Raw genomic sequence first — 21,344 nt, forward strand, 5'->3', positions numbered from 1 at the left:
GCTCCGCTCTCCCTGGCGGCCGGCTCGCCGCGGGGAGGGCGGCGAGCCCAGTCGCAGCCCCGCTGTCGGGCCTGAGCGCCGCCCCCCTTCAGGTGCTGCCCCAAGCACATGCTTGGTAGGCTGGTGCCTGGAGCCGGCCCTGGTAGCTAGGGCTCTTTAAATTCACACCCTAGCTTATTCTGCATGAAGAGTGCCAAATTGCACAAAGGCACTCTGAGTAAAATAAGCATATCCATACAGAGAGTTATTCTGGAGGAGCCAGTGTGCATTAAGTATTCTGTAACTAATAGACCCATCTCTTGTAGACAAGCCCTTAGTTTTTCTGGGCCTGAGCTCCCTATCTGTAAAATGGGAGTAAGTACATCTTATCTCACATAAAAGTGTTCTGAGGACACTCATATCAAAAATTGTGAAGCACTCAGATTATGTGATAAGGGGGAGGGTCTATACGAACCTAAGCAGGGAAATATGGAGTTCACATTAAAATGTCACCATCCCTAGGCAACTGGGCCCAGGAACTGCAGCCACTGTTACAACAAGCAAAACAGAGGTGCAATGGAATAAATTAGTGATTCAAGGCCCTATTCATCATTCCTTACACAGGCAAAACTTCCCTTCAATCCAGTGCTCCCTGTGCTGAATAGGGACCTAAACTGGAGACATGGACCCCAATTTTCAGCCCCTGGGATGGGATTTTCAAGAGCACCTTGTGCTCTTAAATTACCTAGGCACATCTGAACATCCTCACCTGGGAGCCTGAAGTCAGCCCCCTAAATCCAAATTTAGGCACCTAAATAAGAATGGCCTAATTTTCAAAGGTTCTGAGCATCTGCAGCTCCCTTGACTCATTAGGATTGGTGGGGGCTCAGCACCTTTGAAATTCGGGCCATTCTTAATTAGGTGCTTAAATATGGACTTAGGAGCCTATTTTTAGACCGCCATATTTGAAAATTTCAACCACAACTCTCAATTTCCTGGTTTTAAGAAAAAACCTGTTATTTTAATGCAAGATGACTAAGTGGCTCACTAGTTCTTGTAAAGTCTTTCTGGTATTCTAAATTAATCTCAGGCACAGTATATTCATAATGGTGATGGGATATGAGCTCTTTCAACCATAGGTCACTGGGGCAAATCTTGACCAGATCATTAGTAACAAGAAGTCATTAGCATCTAATGACTGGTTTCATTCCATTGCCCAGTGGACGTGTCCACCTCAGCTGGCACTAGAAGGTAATTTCAGCAGAGACCACAGCTTAAAAAAGCTTGGAGACTGAAGCAGTCTTTTGCCCTAAAGATAGTCTCCACAGAATAGGTACTTTAGTGAGTTGAGGTGCAGTTAGGCTGAATAACTCAGGAAACTAACAGGTGCAATTTTCCATGTCCAGATTCTGATTAAGTGCTTCTACTAATCTCTGTGTCAGTCTCTGTTGTGCCTGTCAATGTGAGACTTCAGACTTCACTTCTTGTTTTCACAGCCTTTTCAAGTGCAGCTCATAGATTCCAAGGCCAGAAAAGACCATTGTAATCATCTAGTCTGACCTCCTGTATAACACAAGTCCTAGAACTAGCCGAAAATAATTCCTAGAGCACAGCTTTTAGAAAATCATCCAATCTTGATTTTAAAATGGTCAGGGATGGAGAATTCACCACAACCCTTGGTAAATTTTCCAATGGTTAATTACTTTCACTGTTACAAATCTATACCTTATTTCCAGTCTGAATTTGTCTAGCTTCAACTTCCAAACATAGGATCAGGTTACACCTTTCCTCTGCAAGACAGAAGGCATTATTCAATATTGTTCATTGTAAATACTTGATTACAGTCTATAAGTAACTCTTTAACCTTCTCCTTGTTAAGCTAAATAGATTGAGCTCTTTGAGTCTATCACTATAAGTTGTGTTTTCTAATCCTTTAGTCATTCTCGTGGTTCTTCTCTGAACGCTTTCCAATTTAATCAACATCCTTCTTGAATTGTGGGAACCAGAATTCAACACAGTATTCCAGCAGTGGTTGCACCAGTGCAAATTCAAAGGTAAAATAACCTCTCTACTCCTGTTGAAGATTCCCCTGTTTATGCCTCCCAGAATAGCATTCGCTCTTTTGGCCACAGAGTCACATTGGGAGCACATGTTCAGCTGGTTATCTACTATAATACTCATAAAATTTTCAGTCACTGATTCCCAGGATAGAGTCCCCGATCCTGTGAGTATGGCCTACATTCTTTGTTCCTCGATGTATACCTTTACATTTAGCTGTATTAAAACCCAGTTTCCCAAGCAATACAGATCACTCTGAATCAGTGACCTGTCCTCTTCATTATTTACTGCTCCCCCAATTGGGGTTATCTGCAAACTTGATCAGTGATGATTTTAGGTTTTTTTTCATGGTAATTAATAAAAATGTTAAATGGTGCAGCATCAAGAACAGATCCTTGAGGGACCCCACTGGAAACACACACGCTCAATGATGATTCCCTGTTTACAATTCATTTTTAGACTTATCAGTTAGACAGCTTTTAATCCATTTAATGTGTGCCCTGTTAATTTTATATCATTCAGGTTTTTTAATCAAAGTGCTGTGCCGTACCAAGTCAAACAACTTACAGAAGGCTGAGAATATTATGTCAACAGTATTAGCTTTATCAACCAAACTTGTGAACTCAAAAAAACCCCAAACCAAGTTAGTTTGACAGAACCTATTTTCCCTAAGCCTGTGTTGATTTGCATTAATTACTCTCCTTTAACTCTTTATTAATAAGAGTCCCATATCAGCCACTCCATTATCTTGCCTGGGATCACTGTCCAGATAAGAGGCCTGGGTCATCCTGTTTACCCTTTTAAAAATTGGCACAACATTAGCTGTGTTATGACCATAAAAATGGCCATACTGGGTCAGATTAATGATCCATCTAACAAAGTATCCTGTCTTCTGAAAGTGGTGGTGGCACATGCTTCAGAGGGAATCAACAGAACAGGACAGTTGTCAAGTGATCCATAGCCTGAGTAACTGGGCTAAGTGCTGGGGATCTCTGAGGGAGCATGATGGGAAAATTATCCCTCCCAGACCACCTAGCCAGCCTATCTAGGCATTTGTACTGGACCCATCTGTTCTGCTGTAGCTGCTCCACCCTCAGGGCTGGAGTAGTTTCTATGGTCCTTGTTCTCCTGATGGTTGGAACTTGGAGGGCTTGGGTAGTGCAGGCTGGGGGAGAGCAGCAGTACAGCCAGCCCAGGCTGTGTATATCCCCATAGCATTCAGAGAGGTCTGTACTTGGCACAGCTACCCCTTTCTACTACGGCTACACTATTTTTAGTGTGCTAGCTCAATCAGATCAAGCATGAATACATCTACATGAGCTGGGAATCACATCCTCCACTTCAAGTGGAAACATATCCTTAGAGATTAAGGGTGATTAATAGCAGGCAGGTGGGGTGTTCTCTGCACAATTGATTGCAGAACCAGAGCCTAGATGAAGTAACAAGATTAAAGGGGCCCAGTGGATGGATTGCTGCATAGATTCTGTACACTTATTTTGACAGCTTCAGATGAGTTTTAATTATTTGTGGTACTTTATAACAGTATTGTGGAAATAAACAGAGTAGTAACATATCAGTGCAAGTGTCATAAATATAAAGGGAAGGGTAACAACCTTTATGTATGCAGTAACATAAGATCCCTCCTGGGCAGAGATGCAGAATCACTTTACCTGTAAGGGGTTAAGAAGCTCAAATAACCTGGTTGGCAACTGACCAAAAGGATCAATAAGGAAAGAAGATACTTTCAAATCTGAGGGATGGGGGGGGAGAGGTTTTGTTTGTGCTCTCTTTGTTTGTTCCCTCTCTGGACAGAGAGAGGGAGACCAAGCAGGTAACCATCTCCTGAAAAGATACCTGAAACGATACATCTAAAATTACAGAAATTGTAAGTAAAGGCAGGGAAATGCATTAGATTATCTTTTGTTTTAGTTTGTGAATTTTCCCTATGCTAAGAGGGAGTTTTATTCCCGTTTTTTTGTATCTTTGAAGTTGAGCCTAGAGGGGAATCCTCTGTGTGTTAAATCTTTTTATTTACCCTGTAAAGTTACCTTCCATCCTGATTTTGCAGGTGTGATTCTTTTACTTTTTTTTTTTTAAATAAAATTCTTCTTTTAAGAACCTGATTGATTTTCAGTGTCCTAAAAACCCAGGGGTTTGGTCTGTGCTCATTTTGAAACCAATTGGTTAGTATATTATTCTCAAGCCTCCCCAGGAAAGCGGCTTGGGGGAATATTTTGGGGAAACAGGGACTCCAAGTGGCCCTTTTTCCTGGATTTTTGTCTAAATCACTTGGTGGAGGCAGCAATATCATCCAAGGACAAGGAAAGGATTTATGCCTTGAGGAAGTTTTAACCTAATCTGGTAGAAATAAGCTTAGGGGATCTTTCATGTGGGTCCCCACATCTGTACCCCAGAGTTCAGAGTGGGGAGGGAACCCTGACAGCAAGCCTCTGCCATTTAATCTGCGTTGAGATGGGAGAGACTGACAGCTTTGTGAGTGGACAGGGTAGGGCAATGGTGCCCAAACTTTTCCTGTAAGACCAGTAATGGAATCTACCCATGGCCCCCTGCCATTACTGTATAGCCAAGGCTTCCTCAGTAGAGGAGCTTGGGCTGAAGGCAGAGCTGGGGTCAGAACTGGGGATGGAGGCGGAGCTGGGGCTAGAGGTGGAGCTGGCCTGGGGACAGAGAGGGAATGAGGGCAAAGCTGGGCTGGGAGCAGAGTAGAGCTGGGCTGGGGGCAGAGCGGGTCTGGGTGGTGCTCCCTCCCTGCCCCTCATGGGGGCTGGCCTGGGCCCCACCATGTGCCCCCCCAAATGTTCCTCCGGGCCCCCCCCAGGGAGGGTGTCCCCCATAGTTTGGGGACCACTGGTGTAGGGAATAAATTTATCAATGTTTTACCGCACAAGGGGCAAGAATCTTAGCTGCATCTAATCAGTGCTGGGCAAAGTGGCACAAACAAGCCCCTTTTCTGTTCCTTGAACTTGGGGCCAGTAGAGATGCCAATTAATGATTACCACAGTGCAGAGGTGCTCTAGCCTTGCTCACAAACAACCTCTCTCTGTTGGGGATTGGTAAAGCAGTGCAGGGAAGCACACAGCTAGGGTTGCTAGGCATCCGGTTTTTGACCGGAACGCCCGGTTGCAAAGGGACCCTGGTGGCTCTGGTCGGTGGCACAGGAGGGGCCTGGGCTAAGGCAGGCTCCCTACCTTCCCTGGTTCTGTGTGGCTCACTGCAGCAGCCATCAGGTCCCTGCAACCCCTAGGTGCATGGGCGGACAGGGAGGCTCCGTGTTCTGCCCCTGCCCGAGTGCCGGCTCCGCAGCTCCCATTGGCCGGGAACTGATGGGAGCTGTGGGGGCAGCACCTGCGGGTGCGAGGACAATGCGCAGAGTGAAGGGCCAAAATCCATTTGCTGTGTTTGTAAAACCCTGACCACAGGCCCTGTCAGCAACTTTTCACATAGGCCCAAAGTCCAAAGCTTGGTTTGAGCTGGTGGCCTAGCCCACCAGGAACAATATTAGCTAAGAAAAGCTGAACAAACAAGAGACAACTTTGCTTTTTACTAAGATAAGCGTGGTCAGCAAAACTCCAGATGGGGGGCGTTAATTGGTGTCCTTATCAGAAGCTACAGACATACCAAAGTATTGGAAGGGGTTGCCATGTCCACTCCTTCATGCAGGAAGAAGATAACAAATACCCTCCCCACATACCAACCTTGAGTTCATGGAGAGGCAAGTCAGTATGAGATATGACATCCTCCCTTCCACAGATGCACCCCCACCCCCAGATGCCAATGTTAGCCTTTAGAAACACAATGGGACACCCTGAAAACAATTTCTATTGCCATGTACTTTTCAATGTCTTTTGCTTTAACCCCCAGGAATGTACGTGTTGGACAACCAGAAGAGCTCCCTCATTCCTATGGACCCCAAATCAGAATTCAACATTTATAATTATACGCTTTATACATTGTTCAAAGAAAAACACCTGTGTACTAGCAGTATGTTAATATGTTAACCTGAAACCATGGGCAGAGCTATTATGTAATCTTTTAGACTATTGGCTTATTGTGCTTATCTTGTCTTGCTGCTAGACCTATCCAGGCAGGGCCGGCTTTAGGCACTGCGGGGCCCGATTCGAAAGAGCTTCCGCTGAAGACAGCGGCGGGACTTTGGCGGCAGCTCTATTGGCTGCTGGTGCCTTCATTGGCACGTCGGCGGAGGGCCCTTAGGGACGTTGTGGGGCCCTCTTAGGGGCGCAGGGCCGGATTCGGGGGAATCGGGTGCATCGCCCTAAAGTTGGCCCTGTATCCAGGGGCTCGGGACCTCCCACCCCATCTCTTCCCTCCGCCCACAAATAACCTATATAATCTATTGTAATCAATTGCTTGGCAGTGTCTCTCAGTCTAATAAGCAAAGTGACACTCCACCAGCGCTGTGCGTAATAAACCCATGTGCTTGATTCTACATGGTGTCCACATGAGCCTTAAATCCAAAAATCACTTTCTGTGCCACAGGTTCTGGAATGGAACAGCCTCCCCAGGCTTCTGGCTAAGTAGGTTACAAGTAGGGGAGAGAAACTCTGCTGATTGTTTTGAGGAAGCTTGAATGTTGTATTTGTTCAGAAAGCTTAAAAGATTGAGAGAGACAAGGTGGATGAGGTAATATCTTTTAGTGGTCCAATAAAAGATATTACCTCACCCATCTTGTCTCTCCAGTATCTTGGGACCAACACAGCTACAACAACACTGCATAAAAGATTCAGGGTAGTTTTTCCTTCCCAGTCACGTGGCTTCCTCACCTGAATGTTCCCCTGGCTTAATTGGCTGCGTGTCTGAACTGACTTTTCTGTAACACGCTTTCGCTCTCTGACCTACTAAAGCCAAGTGATCAAGACAACGTTAACTGGAGGTATTGGTCCCTGGCAGGGTCGGTGCAAGGATATTTTGCGCCCTAGGCGAAACTTCCACCTTGCACCCCCTTTCCCGCTCTCCCTCCCCTCCCCCTGGAGCATTGCTTAGTATAAACTTTCAAAAATGAATACGTAGTGTAAAAAAAAAAAATTGGGGCACTGCTATTTGTTGCCCCCAAATCTTGTCACTCTAGGCAGCCACCTAGTTCACCTAGTGGTTACACCGGCCCTGGTCCCTGGGGATTCAGAGCCCTGAGCTGTTGAGGGTTTCCATTAATCCTACAGGACTACTTGGGAAAAAAAAATTTCCAGGGAAAATTACTGTGAACACAACAAAATGCCAATTTCCAAGTAAAATGGAAATCAAGACCTTTTTCTCCCCACCTCCCAACGTCCTTTTATTTATTATTGTCACCCATCAGCACTGCCTTCATCACCACTCTCTGGCTCCCTCTCCTGAAGTCCTGCCTGGTCACCTTCCCCCACCATCTTCTATAGCCCCTGCAAAGACCAGTCACAAAAGCAGTCCCTGCAAGTGGGGATTGCTTGACTTCTAATCTTGGTGAGCAAATTCCCCCAAAGGCCTGGGTGAGATAGGGCCATGGCCCTCCCCAACTCTTTTGCTAAACTGCCGCAAGAGTGGCCCCTACTGGCTAAAAGGCAAAGCTGTAGGGAAAGGTACTTCCTGCACCTGGTTCTGCTCTGACCACTCAGAGGTCCTGGGCTCTCAGCCTCTCTCTGGGCATGGGACTGAAAATACAGCAGCAGCTCCTCACTCTCATCCCCTGACCTTCTCTCCTGGAAGGAGGTGGGGATCTTAGTTGGAAGGCAGACCCAGGCACTGAGGATCAGGAGAGAGATGGAGAGGCTAGCACTCATAAAATGGTGCGGTGTGGGGGTAAACATATTAGTGGGATATTTCTGATAAAATCATCCACACTGAAGTAGTTAAGCCTCTTGTCACTTAAACGGTCATCATTTAAGCTTCAGATTCTACAACCCATTTAAATCAATGGAGTCACTTCATGCCTCTAGCGTTTTGGGCTCTCTCTCTGTAAACTCAAGGGTTTTGTCTAGCCTAGTATTTACCCCTGTGCCAAGTGGGTGGCTTTCTGCTTTGGTATCCACTTTGCATTGGCATAAATGACAACATGACTTGCAAAGCATTGGAGAATCTGGGCCAGGTTATGTATCTTAACAGTAATAGTTGGCTATTTTTCTTCAGTGCTGCAGGTTGGTAAGATTAATACCAGTTTCCTTAGAGATGGTGCAGCTATTTGCTACTGGTAAAAGTTAATGTACCAGGGGGAATTTCTAGGAAAGATGCATTTAGTTAAGAGTTCATGGCTGTTGAATCCACCCACCCATCACTCAGTGTAAGTGAATTCTGGCAACAGAGGTTTTATTATTGCCTTGGCCCTGACAGATGATGATGCTTGTCTAAGTAAATGCATTTTTCTGACTGAGAGATGATTCAGTCATGGAGATAGAAGAGATGGCTTAGCTCTCGTGGAAGCAGATATGAGTTTTGTCATGATAGAGAAAGTGAGGTTAAAGTCTCCCAATGGTAAGGATAAGTTCAAAAATGAATAAAAGAGCTCCTACCATATCCTGTGTGCTGTGAGGAGTGCTCTCTAAGGCATTTCTCCCTTCCTGGAACAAGCCGTATGTGCTATAAACGGCACACAGGAGAGCTAATAATCTTTTGCTCCATTAAACATTATTATTTTCTGTATCTCGCTAGTGGTTTTTATGAGTATGCCACTAAGCCCAAATACTACAGTAACTTCACTCTTCTGCAGAAGATGAGCTTGCTCAGTTATGATAGCTACTTATACTCTTCGAATGTACAACTGTTTAACTGAAGCTCAGTTAACTGAAACTCTTGGTTAATAGGACAGTTATATATGTCCCCAGGGTTATTCTATACTCTGTGCTGCACTCTGCATTTCATCTGGTTTGGATTAAGTTACAAATCCTTGTCTTGGGCAGCCTTTGTTGGGATCCATGAACTTTCTGGTAAACTTGGGTCGGCTTTCAGGTCACTTTCATTGTGGGTCAAACTTCTGATTTCAGGTGGAAATCACATGATCGTTTTTACACCAAACCAGACACAACACTGTGGTTCATCTGAGTTTTGCTTTAAGGTTTTGAATGCATTCAAACTTGAAACTCAGAGCAAAACTAAAAGGTGTAAAGCCTGCAGAATTTGATTACCTGGGCAGTTACTAACAAATTATACTCTTCTTCAGTACCTTGCACAGTGATTTAAGTAAGTACCAGAGTCCCCATTTTACAAATCAGCAACCAGAGGCACTGATACTAAGACACTTGGCCAAGGTCACTAAGGGTACATCTACACTGCAGCAGAGAGATGTAATTCTTAGCTTGGGTAGACATACCCACGCTAGTTTCTGATCAAGCGATCGCACCAAAAATAGCTGTGTGAGCGCAGAGGCTCAGGTTAGCTGCCTGAGGACATGCCTAGGATCTCAGACAGGCTAACTCAAGCCACCACATTGCCATTTTTAGTGCGCTAGCTTGATCAGAACTAGAGTGTGTACATCTACACAAGCTGGGAATTATACCTCCCAGCTGTAGTGTAGACATCCAAGTGACACCAGGTAGGTGGGGTAAGAGTAGAACCCCTCTCTTATAATGCCCACTGTGCCCTAGCCACTGGGCTTGGTGTGAGCTGAATACTCTTCAGTTCATGAGGTTTGTAAGCAAACCACATCCTTCATTTTTGCTTGCAAGTTCAATTCACAAACTACTACCCTAAGGGAATCTCTCAAATCTGTTCTTCCAAAGGATCTTTTCTCTACCCCTTAGCTACCCTCCAACAAGCCCGGGGAGCCTGACTAACCACTGCTTGTTAAGTCCTAACCAGCATCCTTATGACACCATCCAACTGCCTTCTAGGACCGGATTCTTTTCTCACACTAGTTTTACACCATTAAACTCCATTGACTTCAGTGGAATTGCAGCTGACTCACATCAGTGCAAATGAGATTCTTTGGGCCTAATCCTGATCTCACTTACCTTAGTATGGATCAGGAGTAAATGCCACTGGTGTACAACTGATGAGAGAGGAGACTCAAGTTCAAAGGACAGGCTGGCCATGTCAGACAAGGTGCTGAAGTATGTATAAAATAAAGAATACCTGAAAGGCCAGATTAAAAAAAAAATCCTATGTATTACACTCAGCAAAAACAAGTTACTTTTGAAGCACAAATATTCCCCTCCCCAAAATTGGAGCTCTAAGAATATGAAAATAAAATTTACTATAAGAGAAAACTGTTTGCAGTGTTGTTCTAGCTATTTTGGTTCCATAATATTACAGAGACAAGATGGGTGAGGTAATATCTTTTATTGGACCATTTTCTGTTGGTGAAAGACCAGCTTTCGAGACACACAGAGCTCTTCTTTGGATCTGGGAAAGGTAGTCAGGCCTGGTCTACACTACAAGTTAGGTCAGTGGCAGGCAGCTTATGTCAACCTAGTTGTGCATGGCTCTACACTTAAATTGGTCTCCCACCATTGTAAGTGCCCTGTTATACCGACCTAGTAATACCTACCTCTCTGAAGGGTGTAGAGCCACTGTCAATGTATTTAGGTAAACACAGTGCAAGAGTAGACCCTGCATTACTTATGTTGACTGTAACTATCCTCCAGCAGCTGTCCCACAATGCTCCATGCCAACCACTCTGGTCAACATTGTGAACTCCACTACCCAGGGGTTACAGAGACAGGAAGCCTGCCTTCCTCTTCAAATCCCTGTGAATTTTTAAAATTCCTTTTCCCGAGTGTCCAGCTGAGCAAGCACACCTAGGAGCTCTCCATTGTTGTGTGCAATTGCCCAGCTGACTATGCCGGCTACACGCTCCAGATGCGCTCCTGCCCGGAGTAGAGAGGAGATATTGGATCTCCTGGGCCTGCGGCAGGAAGAGCTATGGACCAGCTGTAGAAATGTGGACATCTGTGAGCAGATTGCTTGGGGGATGCAGGAGAAGGGCTATGACAGAGACCAGCAGCAGTGCCATGGGAAAGCCAAGGAGCTACGGCAGGCATACCAGAAGGCCAGGCAGGCCAACAGTTGATCCGGTGCCAAGCCACAGGCCTGCCACTTTTACAAAGAGATGCATGCTGTGCTCGGCAGAGCCCCCTGCCCCAGCACCGTGAATATCTCCGAGGTCCCCAAGTCAGAGAACACTGCTGTGAAGAGTGAGGAGGAGGTGGTGGATGAGGAAGAGGAGGAGAAGGAGTATGGGCAACAGGCCAACAGGGGTCCAACTATGCAGTGAGCCAGGACCTGTTTTTGACTCCACCTCAGTGCAGCCAGTCCTGCCAGCTGAGCATTGGGGAGCCTGATGCAGGGGAAGGAACTTTAGGTAAGCATGTAGATACATTTTTAATTACAGGGATGGTACCCTGTGAATGGGTCCATGGCCGGCCTGCCACCTAGTGGTTACAGTCTCTGCCGGTCGCTCTGCCCATTGGTTACAGCCACACGAGGAGTAAGGGAAACTTGGTTCTCCCACTCCCCCAGGTTCCGACCCAGGGCCCTGTGAGGCTTGTCCGGTGCCTTGCACCCTGAGTGGCCTCAAGTTAGCCTCCCTGAGTCACATCTCCCCCTTTCCTGCACTGATTTGCAAGGTGTGCACTTAAGCAACAGTTTGCGGGTTGCCTACACATCTCCAACCTGTAGGAGCTGCTACTTGCTGACATTCCTTCTCCCGGCCTGGGTCTGGCTACGTCCCGCTCCTAGAGCAGGTCCTTCTCCCTGCCCTCTCCTGCCCCAACTGAGCTATTTGGCTCCCTTTTAAACCCCGCCTGCAACTGCAGCATGCTCAGCAAGGGCAGAGGGGCGGGGCCTCCTAAGCCCAGAGCTGCTCTTTAACCCTTTGCTGTCCAGTGCAGGGTTTACACACTTTGTCATCCTCCCCCCCACCAAAGTAGCAGGGCACAATCTTTTGACTTTTTATATTAATTTACTCATGCTAGAAGAAGTAGTGGTACAACCAAGTGAGGTAGAGTTGCTATCTGCTTTTCATTCCCTGATAGAGTTAGGCAGTGGGGGCCATGTGGAGCAGTTTGTTTATGTACACAGGGATGTCCCTTAAATCCTCCTGAGAGATCTTGATGAAACTTCCATGGAGGTACTCTGCAGTTCTCTGTCAACGGTTTCTAGGGATGGCTGCCTTATTTCTTCCTCCATGGCAGGACACTTTCCCACACCACTCAGCGATAACTTTGGCAGGCACCATTGCAGTACACAGGCTAGCAGCATACGGGCCCGGGCAGCTTCGGGACACCAGCAACAGCTGTGTTCTCTGCCTTTGTTACCCTCAGGAGTGAGGTATCAGCTAAAATCACCACAGCCTATGGAAAATGGTGCCAGTATTCAGTGCCATGCAACTGAGCAATTCCTTCCTCATTTCCCCAACCCCCTGCAAGCCATACTCACCATGGCTGGTGCAGTGACTGGTGCCATGCACAAGCAGTCCCAAGCAGAAGTGAGAATGTAATGCTCAAAACTTTAGGGGAGCAAGGGGAGTGAGTTCAGTATCTCTAAGTTTCACTTTCTGTAGTAAATACACTGACAATGGTATCTGTGTCTCCCCTTCCACACCCATGGTATGCCTGAGCCAGATAAGGAGGAGAAATATGAGGACTCGGGATGACATGTTCAATGAGATCCTTTAAGCCAGTGCTGCATCCCACTGCGATCACAGGGCCTGGAGGATGAACATTGCATACAGCCTGGAGAAGGAAAGAGAGGAGAGGAGAAAGGCCCAGGAGTCCCAGCAGGAAAAGGAGAGGGAGATGCACCAGGACATAATGGGGCCTTCCAGGCAGCAAACACAGATGCTGTAGATTCTGGTGGACCTGCAGGTTCAACAATCGCAGGCTTGCCTCCCTCTGAAGCCCATTGAGAACTTCATACTGGGACCTTCCTACACCTCCCCCCACCTCAACATTCCACATGGCATCAGGGGTTGCTACACCAACCCTACTACTCCACCCCGGGGGACAGTAAAGACAATCACAGCTTCACATACACTGACCTGTGAGATCCATGGTTGGTGTATGTGCAGCTGAAATGGACATGAATGTTCTTTCTCCTTCATAAGTTCTGTCCTCTTAATTTATTAAGTTTTACTTAGTTTTTAATGTAGTTGTTTTTAAATTGCCTGGGGTTTTTTAAACTGATTGTTACAGAATAAAATTCTATTATTTGGAACATAATTCATCTTTATTATTTCACAACATATGCTGCTGAGCGTTCAGCATTTCTGAAAGCAACCAATTACCTGTTACTGCATAGTGTCACTCAACTCATAGGATCATTTGCAAACAAAATTAATAGGTGCATTGACAATGTTATATCTCTCCATATTCAGCAATCACCACATGATTTCTACTAGGCCACAAAAGAGCAGGGCCAGGCAGAGCACACTACAGTTAGCACATGCTACTCTGGCTCCCTGTTAAAATGGCCTTTCAAAGCCTCCCTGAGCCATATAGCTTTGTGTTCAGCTTTTCCACTAGCCCTTATATCTGGCTGTTCAAATTCAGCAGACAGCCACTCCACCTCTACCCTACCGAAACTTTCCCCCCTTTGCTTCACAAATATTATGCAGGACACAGCAGGCAGCTATAATACTTGGGATATTTTTCTCACTGGGGTCCAGTCATGCGAGTAAACAATGGCAGTCTCTCTACAAATGACCAAAAGCACGTTCAAATGGCTGAGCCAGTAGTTGAATTGTTCCTTGGTGCTGTTGAGGACACAGATAACATTTTGGGATGGAGACCGTTGCAAACTGGGAAGCTGACCCCATGCTCCCACTCAGCCCTGCATGACTCATTTCAGCCCCATCATGCATTGCCAAAACTTCCCAAAAGACAGTGGCGAGTTCAACAGTGGGATATCTACCCATGATGCACTACACTGCATCAATACGAGCACTCCTGGTGAGTATTCACACCGCCAACACAAGGAGCCAAGTATGCACACATACAAGCGATGTACTTACTAACTGCGGCGACTGTATGCCGACATAACTTGAGTTGACATAAATTTGTAGGATAGACCTGGCCTAAGAGTGTCACAACTAAATACAAAGTGGAACCGATTGTTTAGCATAAGTAGTTAACACATTTCAAGGGACAATTCAAGGCGAAATGGCCAGTTAACACCTCATAGGATAATGCAGGCATAAAAGAAAGTGGCACTATTGATTTTCATAATCCAAGCTGAAAGAAATGCAAAAAGTAACTGAAAACTATAAATAGGGACAACTAATTTGGAGTTTTAATTTTCATTCACTTTTAATATCCTAAGGTGATGACAGTAACATAAATCAAAAAATGTCTTTATAATACATCTTTTTCAAATTGACAGTGTCCCTTTAAACTTGGTGATAACAGTCAAAATGCTCTGATAGAAGGAATATAAAATCATAAAGCACATACTGGAAATTGTGTTTTCTCTAATGTGATCTTTTTATGTTAGATTGAGGGAGAAAGAGAAACTTGATTTGTGCTTTTTCCAGTTGAGCATAATCACTTCTGGGCAACAGTTAATAATGTTAATCAACTTTGTGACTATGCTACTGGTCTAGGTTGGCAGCAGTGCAATGTTTAATAACACAGGTGGAGGGAAGTTCAATATCTAAATCAGTAACTGCCTGTACAATGTTGCATTCTTTATGCCAGTGGGAGTTTATCACAGGAAAGTCACACATATGGGCAAATGTGCCTTTTGGCTCTTTGCATAACCAACTTCTATTCTGAGTTAGCCCAGCCCTGAACAATTTCAGAAGCATCCACCCAGCATGGGGCAGACTGAAGACAGAGATCAGAGTCAAGGTATCATATTGGAGGCTGATTAATCCCTGCACTGGTGAGGTTAGTAGCCTGTGCTGAAGGTATTAAAAACTATTTTGAATTTACACAGCAGTTTCGATCAGAGAATCGCAAAATCCTGTACAAAAGTGGGTAATTATCATCTCTGTTTAAATAGGGCTGAGGCACAAAGAGGTTAACGGACTTACTCAGCGTTACATAGTGGCAGTCAGGACTAGAAACCCGGGCTCCAAGTGCAGTGAGGTATGCACTTAACAGTGTTGCCTCTCTAGTAAAAACACATGCATCAGCATTAGGGATTTTTAGGGCTAACCTTATTCATGCCTCTGTGCCCATAATCTCTTCTAAATTGTCCCATAAACCTGGTTCTCGTCTGCATTGATTAGGCATTTCCCATGCACCTGTCGCGTCCCAGCTTTCCAAATTACATGCTTCATGGAAAGCACTCCTTAATCCATGCCCTTTTTGCCAATGCATCTTGAGTATGGAAGGCTCCAGATACCATCCCTTTGCTATCTACTCTTAAGGGATGAGGGTGGTGGTTGTTCTCTGGGATAGGCTACTTGAACTTCATAAGCAAGGTTCTAAGACTTGTGTGGTCTAATTAAAAAAAAAAACAAGATTTATTAAGAGTAGTGAGAAAATTAGATTTTTTTAAAAGAAGAATTGCTCTGCATACACATCTAGTCTCATACTCTGCAACACCTAAGTCAGATAGGCACAGTGCACATAGTTTAGCTCAAGTAGATTTAAAAGACTTTTCCTTTTAATAGGGCTGTTGCCAGGTATCACGGTTGGGGATGTGTGTGCAAATCCATATGAGTGCGGGGTTGTGTCACCACTTGCTCTGTAACCTTTGGTGCCTTACAATGCTTTGCTGTTGTAGCCCGCAACCTGGGCTGCTCATGTCAAGGTTCCTTCCCCACTCTGAACTCTAGGGTACAGATGTGGGGACCCGCATGAAAGCCCCCTAAGTTTATTTACCAGCTTAGGTTAACAGTAAGCTGCCACTACCAAGCGAATTCCAAATCTTAGGGGAGAGCCACTTGGAACTCTGCCTTTCCCCAGATATTTCCCAAGTCTCTAACCCCCCCTTCCTGGGCAGATTTGAGACTAATTCCTCCCCCCCCCCAAGTCCTTACACCCCTTTTCCTGGGTAGGCTTAAGGGTATACCCTCACCAATTAGTCCTGGTGAACACAGATCCAAAACCCTTGGATCTTAAAACAATGAAAAATCAATCAGGTTCTTAAAAGAAGAATTTTAATGAAAGAAAAAGGTAAAAATCATCTCTGTAAAATCAGGATGGAAAATAACTTTACAGGGTAATCAGATTCAAAGAGCCCAGGGGAACCCCCTCTAGCCTTAGTTTCAAAGTACAGCAAAACAGGGATAAACCTCCCTCTAGCAAAGGAACATTTACAAGTTGGAAAACAAAGATAAAACTAACACCTTGCCTGGATGTTACTTACAAGTTTGAAATATGAGAGACTTGTTCAGAAAGATTTGGAGAGCATGGATTGCTGTCCAGTCCCTCTTAGTCCCAAGAGCAAACAATCCCCAAAACAAAGAGCACAAACAAAAGCCTTCCCCCTCCCCAAGATTTGAAAGTATCTTGTTCCCTTATTGGTCCTTTGGGTCAGGTGTCAGCCAGGTTACCTGAGCTTCTTAACCCTTTACAGGTAAAAGGATTTTGGTGTCTCTGGCCAGGAGGGATTTTATAGTATTGTACACAGGAGGGTTGTTACCTTTCCCTTTATAGTTATGACAGCTCACAAGCCAGCATACCAGCATGCAGATCCCATCCTGACTGATTGTGTGCTAGAAAGCCTGGAGACTGCAGCTCTGACCCCAGCAGCCTGTCTACAGCCCCACCCTGGCTTCCACCAGCCTTGATTACTACTTTCAGGGTGACCCCAACACACTCCCCATCCCAAATTTCCCCAAAACCATGTGCCCCGAAGTGATACCTCACAAGGGGTATTTTGTACAAAGATTATAACAATAGCGTGTAGGGTGTGAATACAGGGGTGCTTAGTGTCACAAAGGTGCTTCTCTTTTCACCCCTGACTTTTTCAGCTTCCCAGCCTGTCAGACACATACAGGGTACTAATAGCTGTCGCCCTTCCCAGCCCTGTTATACCTTTCCTGTTCCTTTGTGTCTGGCTCACAACCGCTGAGGATCTGGCCCACAGTATCTTGTCAGAGTATCTTGTTAGTTGAGTTACTCTTTTGGGCTGGTAAGAGAGGTGTGAGGTACTTTAACACAATGACCCACAAAACTAAATGAGCCAATTTCTCACCTGGGAAGCTGATGGTGTTTCAACACCTCTGAAAATCAGGCCATTTAGTAGCTCTCTTTTGATTTAGGTGCCCAACTTTAGGCACTCATGTTTGAATAGGTTAATCTCAGAGTCTATGAGTAATAAACAATATTTCCTGAAATTATAAAGCCCAGAAACTTACTGTCCAAGCTTGAGCTGAACATAGGTGAGGCTAGCATGCCACAACCTATGCATGTCTGTATAGAACGTGAGCAGGGAGAGCTACATCGCTTGGAAAGGACTTCAAAGTTTAGTCTCCTGCTAAACTACACATTTTCAGAGCTCTCTTCAAAGTTCATTGTCATTTTTTGACACTATTCCAACCCATGTAGTAATAGTGGGAATGGGTAGTGGCAGAGCTGCAAAACAGCATGCATCTATCGTGACGCCTATGTAATCTTTTATAATGATATGTCCATAAAAGAACTCCAGTTATTCCAAGTTTGCCTCGTGAGCTTGAAGTAAGACCTCTTCCCTGGAAAAATAATAATAAAACACAGGGGGATGCAGAGATCCATTATGAAGAACACACGCTTAGCCTTAATTTATCCAAAAGAAAACATAGTCTTCTAACATTTGTTAGAACCACCCACAGTGGGGCTGTTTGGAGGAGGAAATGAATAGGAAATCAAAGAAAACTAGAAGACATCTCTTATTGTAAATTCACAGCTATGCACTCATTTTTGTAGCTTTTTCTTAATAGTCCAGTAGTTTCTGCCATGCAGCAATTTCATTAAAGCTTTGATCATACTAGTAATATAAAGCCAGGCTTACTGCAAAGGCTTCATTGCCCTAAAGAGTCTGTAATTGGCCAAATGTCTTAGAAAGTTTTGCTTGGTTTCACCACAGTGCAAGTAAAAATTAATTATCCCAGCAGTTGCTGCGATGCCATAATACAAGGGTGTCAAAAAGTAGTTTTTTCCAAATGGCACATTCTAGCATAGCACTAGATATGAGACTTACCATAAATGTGATTTGTGAGGGTCATTAATGAAGTACTAGACCTAATTGACTTCTCTTGGCTTTATGACAATATAAAAAAAGTTCTGCACTAGCAATGATATTTCTTTTAAACTTCTCCAGTTGAATCCCTGATACTGTGGATCTTTGCATAAAGTAGGATCGAACCAAGATTTAGGTGGGCTCAAGATTAGGGCTGGCTGGAAAACAAAATTTCCACTTCCACTCCCAAATATTTTAGGGTTTCAAAATTTGTGTTTGATCCAACGTGAAATGGAACCACGATCATTTTCTGTGGAAAAACACAAAAGAAAGCCCCACCCAAAATAGCTAATACTCCTGTGATTAGTAATGCATGGATTTGGGATGTAGGAGACCCAGGTTCAAGTCTTGTTTATCTGATTCAGAACAGAGATTTGATTCTGAGTCTCTCATGTTTCTAGCAAGGGCTCAGACCTCAGGGCTATAGAGTGAATTATCCTATTAGAGCTGTTCCACTTTGTATAAATAATTAATATTCATTGGGCCAGAGGGTGAGAGAGTGACTCTAGAGCATGGTCTTTAGGTCTTTGACCATTCTTCTTATCCCTTGACTGCATCTTCACCAATCTATGGAAAAGAGATATAAGGTCTATGAAGAGTAGCCTATTCCAGGAAAGCCAGGAAAATACAAGTCCACATGCTAATATTCTATGAACATTGTCTTGCCTGCGCCAGGCGAGATTAATTTTTACGCTCGTACAAATGGTGCTATTGCCTATGAGCCAAAGCCTGACCCAATGGAAGTTTTGCCTTTGACTTCAGTGGGTGGGGCCAGGATTTTACCCAAAGTCTTTTCTTGGTATTTTCTTAAACCAACATTTTTCGAAGTGAGGTACCTAAAGCTAGGCAGTAAATAGCCTGATTTTCAGGACTGCTAATCATCCACAACTTCCTTTGAGTTGGTAAAAACTGAGTAAGAGTAACACACTGATCAGTTTTGCTCTATTGTATTTGCATTTGGACAGAGTTAAAAGGAAATAATCTACTTGACTATCAGATCGCTTGATTTCTGTTTCAGTTTCTGTTCTGTTCAGTTTCTTATACCATGCCTTTCACTGTGGTATCTGAGCACCTTCCAGATATGCATTAAGTGACGAGACTATCACATGTCTCTTTCTTTCTCTCCTTCACCTCAGGTGCAAAGTTGTGTGAGAATTAAAATAAATAAATAAATAAATATCTTTATCTTAAATATAATAAATATACACCTGGCTAAAGAACAGATCTGAGTTCCAGGAGGGCAAAAGTCTTTGCAAACATTCGGCATTTGCTTGATTTGTTAATCAATTAATTTAATTGAAACTCATTATGTAATGTGTAAAAATCATCACAGTTCTCCATTATTCACTTCACTTTCTCAAACAATGTGCTATTATATTTCAGTATATGTTTGAAGAAACTGACAAAGGCAATGTTACCTTCCAGGAACCAGGTATAGCAGTGATGGGCAACCTGCAGCCTGCGGGCCGCATGCGGCCCATCGGGGTAATCTGATTGCAGGCCGCGAGACATTTTGCTGACATTGACTGTCCACAGGCATAGCCCCCACAGTTCCCACTGGCTGCAGTTCGCCATTCCCGGCGACTGGGAACTGCGGGAAGCGGTGGCCAGCATGCAATCAGATTACCCTGATGGGCCGCATGCAGCCCTCAGGCTGCAGGTTGCCCAAAACATATGATAAATTAGAATCTTCAGAATAAAAGACAGAATGGGATTAAAGGAAATGAAAAGGGCTTTAAATATTTCCTTCTTTCATAAAATGGAAATTTCTAAGTCTTAACAACTTTATTAATTTAAGGTAGACATCTGGGCTGTATTTACAATAGTATCTGAACACCTGACACTCCTTGAATGTAATTGTCTTCACAACACCCCAATGAGGGAGGGATTATCCCCATTTTACAGATGAGGAACAGAAGCATAGGAAGGTAAAGTGAGTTGGCCAATATCACGCGGGCATTCTGTGGTAGAGCAGAGAATTGAACTTCATAGTCCCAAGTCCTAGGCTAGTGCCCTGACCACTAGGCACAATCAATCTCTGTGTCGTTGGGCTGGCTCAGGTTCCCTCAAATCCCTCCAGCTCACTATTTCCCTCATAGGGAATCCACCTGTGAAGGGAAGTCACTGAGCCTAGAGGGGCTGAGTGCAAAAGGTAATGCAACCTGGGGATCTATTCCCTCTTGTGCAGGCTCCCTGTGGGATGGAGTGGAGGGGCAATGTGTTATTTTTAATATATATAATTTAAAAAAATGATGATTAAAAAGTGACAGCATTCACTGCACTTCAAAAGCACTCTTCTAAACTGTCCATGAAATTTCATTTTGCACAGTTTTTCTTATACAAACTGTACCCCCAGATTTGGTGGCTGCTTCAAATTCTTTCCTATTATGAGAGAATTTCTGGGTTTTCTTTCTGTATTAGGTTAAACACACTCCAACCAAGCCAGCTGCTTATGTGGATGCAGGGTGAGATGGAAGGGAGAAAGGCAAGTCTGCTCTGGTTGAGCTCAGGTCAGTGATGCTCCCTGAAAACCTGTTCCAAAGCCCACTGAAGTCAATGGGATATTTTGCCATTGACATCAGCGGGCTTTGGATCAGGCCCAGAGGTATTTGTTCCACAGATTGTCTGTTGCTTCCTTGGCTGCTGAAGCCTGGTGGGTTAGCACTGGGTCAACAGCTTGTGGAAGCTGCTAATGCCTCCTTTAGGGAGGGCAGGTTGTTGGTTTCTGTTAAAGAATCAGTTGTGGAAACTTTGTCAGTATGGTGTGTGATGCTGTTTGAGCAATCTGGCCACTCCAGTACATAACTGCCCACTTTTGGTTAAAATTAGAGAAAGGGTTGTAAACAGTTCTGAGTACCTAGAGGCCTCCTCCCAATCTCTCTGCATCTATGCTACACATCGCTTTAGGTGGCATGCAGTGTACACGTAGCTACATGCCGCAGTGAAAAGCCCACTGCATCTACACTATGGTGTGTAGCTACACATGTCAGTGAAAGGCTCTGGCAGAGGCGGGAAAGATGGAGCCTTTTGCCCCTGCTGCCAGAGCCTTGTTCTCCCACTACCAGAGGAGAAGGGCTCCAGCAGCGGGGAGCTAGAAGACTCCCCACCCCCACTGCCAAACTTTTTCCTGAGGAGAGGAGAGGCTCTGGCAGCTCCCTGCTGCTGAAGCCTTTCTCTGTTGCCAAAGTCTCTCTCTC

This window comes from Terrapene carolina, unplaced genomic scaffold, assembly GCF_002925995.2.
Source record: "Terrapene carolina triunguis isolate 2854851 unplaced genomic scaffold, T_m_triunguis-2.0 Scaffold97, whole genome shotgun sequence".
Lineage (NCBI taxonomy): Eukaryota > Metazoa > Chordata > Testudines > Emydidae > Terrapene > Terrapene triunguis.